The sequence below is a fragment of the Temnothorax curvispinosus genome, unplaced genomic scaffold, assembly GCF_003070985.1.
Source record: "Temnothorax curvispinosus isolate PA1 unplaced genomic scaffold, ASM307098v1 QBEX01002770.1, whole genome shotgun sequence".
Taxonomy (NCBI): domain Eukaryota; kingdom Metazoa; phylum Arthropoda; class Insecta; order Hymenoptera; family Formicidae; genus Temnothorax; species Temnothorax curvispinosus.
Window position 1 is genome coordinate 44,736 of NW_020212550.1, and position 8,947 is coordinate 53,682.

Sequence of the window (8,947 nt, forward strand, 5' to 3'; positions counted from 1 at the left end):
CTGTCCCTCAGACACAAAACAAAAGATAATTTTTTTATTTTTCTCCTCCATGCAGTCACTTCTTTACTCTGGGAAAAATTTGAGGCCCACGATTATTTAGTAATCAAATTATTTGGATAACCCTAATTTTACGTATTTGAATTAGAAATAACACCGCGTAACTAAAAATCGTAATTAGCTATTCTATTTCAAAGATTTTTAACTTATACTAGTCAATTCTCTCAATTAGTTCTGTTGATATTCAGTTACGTAAGGAGCAAGAGATTGTTGTTGAGGAGGACAGAAAAAATACCAGCGTTTTGGTAATTGATGCCATCCTAGAAGAAGAGCCTTCAAGACTCATTGAATCCGCCTTGTTCTAACGCCTGGCCAACGAGTTGTGCGAGATATTCCCATTAGGAACATCTCCTGCGTCTTTCTTCCTGACCTTTTTACCGAAGACGCTCTTTCAAAGCAAAGAAACTTATCGGGGCCTCTCTACAAAACCTACGTGAAAAAGAGATAAATTTCGAAAGAATGGCATGCTGCCGCCTTAAGCAAGATCGGCGTCTAGCCGGTCTTCTAGCAAGTCAACACCTACGTCGAGGGGTTCTTTGAAGAGAGCAGAAGCTCCGGACCCTACATCATGTGAGTATACATAACTTATGACATCAGTCCTGCCAAGCTAAAGGTACTAGTTAATTAACTTGGAATTGTTCTAATTTTTTAGACTTATAATTCTCCCATCCATTTCAGACACAAAAGAGACCAGGACAGCCCTAAACTTTCTGCAAAACAACGTCCATCTCTAGAAACCGGATTTTTGGCGAGCCACGAAAAAAGAGCGAAAGGGTATCCTTGCCGATAAAGGAATATTTAGCTATTTCCAGAAGTTTCCAGCCATACGAATTCAGGAAGGATACAGACTGGTAAGTATTTGTTGTACAGACATTAATATTACGGTAGAAGCATGGTATAGAATTTTGTTGACTTAAGACAGCATTTAGTAAACACATCAAGCATAATTTCATATCACTGAACTCCAATCTTATAGGAATTGGACTTCACATGATGTGAACATAGTGCTTGTGTTTATTTAACTAAGTTAACACAATAGTTTTTACATTTTTTTCTTTTTACAGCTCCTAGACGATTTCACGAAAGAATTTCCCAAAAAGGAGAACAATCTCTTCGCCAGTATTGCCTTAGCGAAAGAGAAAATAATCAAATTGGCCAAACTAAAGTTAGCGAAACTCTCTAATAGAAATCTGAAGAAAAGCTACGAGTTCGTTCTGGAAAGTGCAAAAGGTGAGTCACATGATTCTTGATGTGCTCAATTAAGAGGCATTTTTACCACCCTAAATCAATCTTGATTTTTTGGAAAATTAATAATTTTTAAAACGATACCTTTCCATATTTTTTCTAATGCTTGTTGGTTACACTTTGCCTTAAAATCCATTTTTACTTTGTGTTTTTTAACATTTTGTGCATTTTTCACTTCAGTCATATTTCTCCTACTACACTACTACTTTGAAACTTGCGTTACTTATTTTGTTTGTGTTTCTTTTCAGGGGAGAACCCGAAAACTCGAAACAACGCACTTATCCTCCTGCTGCCCCTCATTACCCCGTCGCCCGGCAACGTAGGCGGGAAGAGCGGCGCTAAGAAGACACCAACGAAGTCGACAAACGTCGAAATCAGGGATCACTTCGTGACACTGCTACATGACGACGCGCACATCCAGGAAGTAGTGATTCTAAGAAAGGAGGCTCTCCAAACTGCAGGTGAAACTTTTTAGCCGTGTATGTTTGCCACGGGGAAATGAAAGATAGTTAAATCTGCATGGGTTGTCAATGAAACGTTCTACAAAAAGATATCCTTTGTATTTGATTTTATATAAGAAATGTATCAATTTACGTAATAAACATATCATTAATAAATGGTTTGGATAAAAGATGCAAGTTTTAAATTTTGATTTCCTGCTACCCATAAAGAAGGAAAGATGTTAGGGTCTTAAGAAAGTTAGCTCGAATATCATGTATTGTTTTTATTATATGTATTGTTGCTCTTGGATGTGGGTGGATATTCAATATAACATTAAAAAGCTAGTTGGCACAAAAGTGCAATGCATACAAGTATTTTAATTTATTTTATCAAAAAATTACATTTATATTTATATTAAAATTACATTATATTATTTTCTATTACATTTTGTATACCTATACTCGATCCAAAGAAAAACTCCTGACTGGCGGCAAAAATTGTGTGAAACAATAGAAAAAGATTAGCGTCATAAAAAGAAAAATTTGCTATTAAAATACTTAAACTGCATTCTAATGCGTAAATTCATAAATGCAAGTAGCTAGCACTTATTTTTACCAAAATGTTGGGGCTTTAATAGTTTTCAAATAATTAATGGCAAAAAATTGTGCAAATTAGATATTTGCACTTGGTTTCCTCATAGAGGAAGTGATGTCTTAAGATGCTAATACGGCCCTCTGATTGGCTGATGACGCCTTAAGACTATACTCAAGACGATCTTGGATATAAGACCCGACTATGAATACCGGCCTTAAAAAATTATATATGAAATAGAAATAGAAAAAACTGAAAAATATAATAAAATTAAAAAATTTCGGTAAACTTGGTTATTTTTTTTTTTAACAGAAATCGGCAACCCCTTTATTATTAACAATTTTTATTAATTCTATTATATTCTTCAGTCTTTTCTACCCCTATTTCATATAAAATTCGTTAAGATTTGGTTGATCAGTTCTGGAGTTATAGAAATTTCTGTAAATTTGGCACAGACATACATACATACATTACATACATACATATATACACACATACCAACATTTTTTTAATCCAATATTTCGACGTTTTAGAATACTCTGAACATATTGACATTAAAAACTCAAAAAACAATCTTTTCTTTGGTTTCTTCTACCCTTATTTTATATATAATTTTTTTAAATTTGGTTGATTATAGAGCCAACTTTATACGCAATCAAAGGTTCATATACGAATTTACGAAAATAAATCTTTCTCTATGAGGAAGCAAAAAAAAATGGCTCTTGACTGAGATTCGAACTTGAATAATTTACATCTTCTGTTTCAGTTTCTCACTTTACTAAATCATCTTAATAGCTCTGAAGCCTATTAATTAGAGTAAAAAAATTGTTCTAATCTGGAATTACTTACAATTAGACAATTTCTTTACACCAGTTGATAAGCTTCAGAACTATTAAGATGGTTTAGTAAAGTGGGAAACTGAAATAGAAGATGTAAATTATACAAGTTCAAATCTCAATCAGGAATTATTCCTCTTTTTGGGTTACATTGGAAATAACCCACGGTTTACAGACTACCTACATTTGATTAAGCTTAGGACTGAATTTTAGTTAAGAAAACCAAAAAATAGAAAAAGTAAACTAGAATTACAGTTATTTGTAACTCAAATCTCTGCTAACTGTGTACCCGACACCTTTACCTAAATATTCTTAAATGAGTTCAGCCGTAACTCAAATTTTTGCTTACATTACCTGATTTTTTAGTTAGGTATTTCAGATAGTAGGTAAGTTTCAACTCAAATTTCTTATAAGACTAGTCGATGTCTTCATTTACGTATTCCTCAAATGAGGTTACTGGATGCGCTCATCGTCGTTGTCTAACTGAGATGTGCAATTACTGCAACAGCAACGTTCGATGATAAAACTGTGTTTAAACTAATTTAAAGGACTCGAGATGTCTTCTCATAACCAACATTCACACTTAAGTCAATTTTTAGGTTTTTTAACTAATCCTATTCCTCTGACGTCATCATTTTGATATTGTATTTCTAGTCCAAATACGAGTCCAATTACGTAAAATTAGGGTTATGAGCAATCCAAATAATTTTATTATTAATCCTGGGCCCCAAAGTGGGCGACTTAACAGTCTTTATTTTTCCCAGAGGAGTACGTATGTACGTTCCGAGGTAGATACCTCTCGCGATCGTGTTTCGAATTTCGAGGGTTAATGAAACGACACACGAAGCTCGAACATGAGTAGTGAGGGCTGTGTTCCAAAATTCATTGTCAGCCCTGAAAATCTATGGTATACGTTACGTGTACTATACACAAAAAAAAGATTATTCTTAATTTGAAAATATCTTTAGTTACAATGAGGAAATCTTGAAATAAGATTATATTGCATTAAAAGAAGAAAATTTGCTTCAATAAAGTAATTTTATATAGTTCAAAGTTCAACAAAAAAAATTTATTCTTAATGTTTAAGAATAATTTTCTTGAATAAAAAGAGAAAAAATATTGGATAGAGTGTAACGTATTTTCAAATAAAAAATTATAATTTTCTTAAGGCGTTAGATCACCTTGACGCCCGGAAAAAGCATGTTTTTTTGCGATTTTTTATAAATAAACAATAAAGAAAAATAAAAATGTAATGTAATATTATAAATATATAATGTTTCCACTAAATAAAAAAAAATGTTTATATATTTTTTAAGCATAAAATGGCAGCGTAAAAGTCGTCCACTTTAATGCGGTTTTTGAAAAGGCTCTCCGCGGCACGCAGCAGAAGTCGTCGGCATCTGAATGTGGAACAAATTACAAAATTTTTTCATAATCTACATTAAATTTACTAGAGAAGTACATACGGATATGTAAAAAAATTGATTTTTATAAAAATGGTGAGCATTTGAAAAAAAGATGCAATTATTAAGCAAAAAAATCCATAGAAAAATGTCTGTAAGTTTGAAAGTTTTTGATGTATTAAAAAATCCATATGTACTTTTTTAGATAATTTAGTTTTAAAGATTTTGTCAAAATTTCAAGTGAAACGGTTGAAAATTATTAGAGTTATGCTGCGTGCCAACTTGAAAAAAGGCGCTCTGCGCTGCCGAACGGCGCATCACACAATCGACTCTAATCCAAGTTTAAAAATCTGTTTTAGTGCTGAATCAAATTGTATATTGTTTTCAAGACCCTAAAGAATATTTTAAGCAAAAAAAAAACAGATGGTCTAACGCTTTAAAATAAGATCAAGTAATTTCTATTTAATTATTTCTTTTTTTTTAAAAAGCGAAAAAATGTTGGATTAAAAATAACATTCTTAAATCGAAGATTGTGTGCATAGTGCACATGTTGATACAGGTTTGCACCGATCACTTGTCTATACGGGTCGACGGAAGACAGCAAAGTCGCGAAAGCGATTGTGAGATTTCAACATTTCGTGAGATTGCAATGGAGAATTTGTTGCTACAATGGGGACTGGAAAGCTTAATTGCAACTTTTAAAGATAAGTATTATACATGTAATATCCAGTATATGCGTACAACGGTTTGTTTCCAGAAAACAATCCTATGCAATTCAACCTTACATACTTACTGAAAAGGGCCGGCTCTACACGAGATAAGAACAATTTATATTATTGTAAATTGTACTATTAAGTATCAATTTGAAACAATACAAAATTTAATACAATTTTTTTCTTCGGGTTTTATTAATGCATATTCTCATATTCTTAAATTAAAAAGTAAATTCTGTAAATCAAAATGTTTGTATCAAATTCAGACTTATTTACGATTATAAAACAAAGAAAAATTAAAATTCAAGTTAGTAATTTTTTATTTTAGTTGAAATGTACGTTTCTGTATGTATTGTTCAACTTTTTTTTTATTATTATAAAAATTATTGTTTTTTATATATTGAGTATTAAGAAAAATGGCTAAATAATATATGCAAAAACGTAAGTACCATTTCAAATTAAGTAAAAAATTACTAACTTGAATTTTAATTTTTCTTTGTTTTGTAATCGTAAATAAGTCTGAATTTGATACAAACATTTTAAAATTTACAAAATTTACTTTTTAATTTAAGAATATGAAAATGTGCATTATATTGCTGCCTTGACATTAAAAGAAAAAATCACTCACCGGCCGATGCGCAACAGCGGAGTTGTAATCAACTACGTTGATCAGATAAATTATCTGAAACATTCAAATATTTTTATATTAAAACATTGCAGTGTCCAGATAATCGATACTTGTATTGTACCGATTGTACGAGTGAATTAATTATTCGAGTATAATGTAAGGGCGAATCACGTCGCGCTTGAGAAAGTGGTGGAATCCGCCACGGGACAGCAAAATAATAAACGAATATTACTCACCTTACGGTCGTTCCGCCGTTGCTCGATGCCTCCCAGGCCCCCTCCTCCTCTCCGTGGTCCTTCACCAATGTGCATCTCCGTCGACGCACTCACTCACGACATTCACGAGCGAAAATCGACGATATCGTCGCTCATGATCGCGCGACACTTTGCCCGGCACTCCCAGTATTAATCTCGCGACGCGGCGCGTACTTTATTACACGATGATGGAAGGATTGCCGGACGTCGGAAATGCCTGTACGATCCGCACGACGATCCCGTCGGCCCGTGATGCCCCGCAGGTAGACGCGACGAGCGAGTCTTACATGGCGGAGAGAATTTCGTAAGTCACATGGCGAACTTCACTCGCCAGGAACACCCGTCGCGTGGATCCGCACGCGGTGATCACGTGATCCGTCTGTATGCGTCGGCCCGTCGCTACACTTGCTGCTTGTCAGGACATTTTGTTTAACTGTAATCATAAATCATCGATATATATATATATATATATATATATATATATATATATATATACACACATATATATATACACCTATATTTTCTCTCTGCGTGGCTCGCGAAACGGAGATCTTACACGCGACCGACGGATATCTTGCTCGCGAGGCAGATGAGCAACCGCGAACACGGAGACGTGCGAGAGGCTCAGGCGCACTTTAGTAATTAGTTACTCGGGGCCGCGATAGCGGACACGAATTTTACACTAAATCACAGAGGTACGAGGCGTGGTAGAACCGCGTTCACAATGTACGACGCGGCACGACAAAATGGCCGCGAGCGAGGTTGATATCGGGATCGAACTCCCGGCGTTGATTTTATGAGAAATGATCGACAATTTTCACGCTCGGTGATCGCGACGCTCGAGATAGAGGCACTCACGAAAACTGGAATCGCGTCATGTGAAGATTTCGCCGTCGACACGAGGGTCTTTCGCCAAAGATCACGCTACCGCACGCGATGATCATGTGATCCGTCTGTGTGCGTCGGCCCGTCGTATTACGGGCGACGAAAACTCGGGAAAAGAGATGTTTCGCGCGACGACCAATCGAGCAGGTGCAGATCGCGACGAAACTTGTACGCACGATGCAACCCTTTGCACGGATGCACTGAGCGCACCCAACTTTCCGGAATTCGCGCGCGGACCAATCGACCGGGTACGCGCGCGACGAAAACCGGCTCACTCTCCGTTCGCGTGAACGGAAAAGCTATCTGAGATGTTTCACGCGGCGACCAATCGAGCGGGTGCGGCTCGCGATGAAACTGTACGGACTTCACACGCAATTACTTTCGGCACTCCCGATAATATAATTGCCACGAACAGCCGCGCCGGCTCGACTTTCTCCTTAGCGAGGCAGAAATAGAAGAGAATGCGGATCGATATCGATCATCTCTCGTCCCGATAGGAGACCCTCGGCGGGGGTCGTTACCTCACGAAGGACGAATCACGTCGATCCACGAAGTTAGGTGACGAATCACATCGATCCGCGATGTAACGCGTTGCACGGTATACACGAATTAGGAAACGCATGCGCGTTTTACATTTGCATGTCGGAACAGTAGACGCGACAACCGGGTGATCTCGGGCGAATTCGGGTCAGGCCCGAGGGTTGTCTGTGCTCGCGCCAGGGGCGTTCGCTGTCGCGACAGCGCCCCACCGTAACGACTTTACCTTAATCCTAAACACTTTTAATATTCTATTTCAAATCTAATCAATTAATTTTAATATTTTAATAGTTTTCTATTATATGATACCAAAAGATATTCAGAAATCAATCGATTGATATGAATCCTTTACAGGTATATTAAATATGAAAGATAAGACGAAAAGATATATTTTAAAGTTCTCGCCCTAGAAGTACATCTACTTATTCAGTGACGTTTAAAAAAATCGTCGACGGATGACGAATGAGAGCACGATATAATAAACATAGTATAAGTAAGAATAGTAGGTATCGAAGTGTACCTGCTGTTTTTACTTATACTATGCAATAGAGCTGTTTTCTTTAGTTGCAGTACAAATTTTGCATTTAAGGTAAGTGTTACATACAAGAAAGCATTAGAGAGTAAAAGAGGATAGATAAAAACTATTACAAAAAAAATACAGAATACGCAGCTGAAGAAAACAGACTTGATGCGATAAGGCGGAATAGAAGCTAACGAAAAACGGAATCCGCCTAGCCCATATAGATAACGAATAAATGCCAAAAGCTTAGGAAAATCTTACTTTTAAACCCGGGTTAGTACTAGTTATGTTGGTGGTGGCCACTGCTCGCCGCTGACTGTCCTTCGTGTAGCGTTCTTTACACCAGTGGCAGCGAAGTGTTTGCCTGCGTTCGATTGTATTCAAATGCTTGCGTGTGCGATCGCCGATGAAATTCGGCCAAAATTCGGTCAGATCAGGTTGTGCCGGACGACGGGGCAAAACAAAAAAAAAAAAAAGAAGAAAAGGATAGTAGACGGCTATAAATGTTTATGTCAACTACTGCATGGCATACGGAAGTGCATACGGCTAAATTTTATGTCAAAATGACAAACGCGAGAAAGAGAGAGACTCACCTCTTCGTGACTTTGTTCGATATTAGCCAGACTGGAACGCGAGCCACATCTGGTGGAGCTCTTTTCATCGCCCAGCAGCTGTGCTACTTGTGCCTTGTTATGCAGCTCTACCAGCTCTACCAACGACTGCAAAAAAAAATAATGTTACATGCGAACAAAATTTAACTCAATCTTAAAATAGCCAGGAATGTTAAGAGAGAGATATCGATATTGATTAATTATCCGATTTCCGATGGAAAGACGG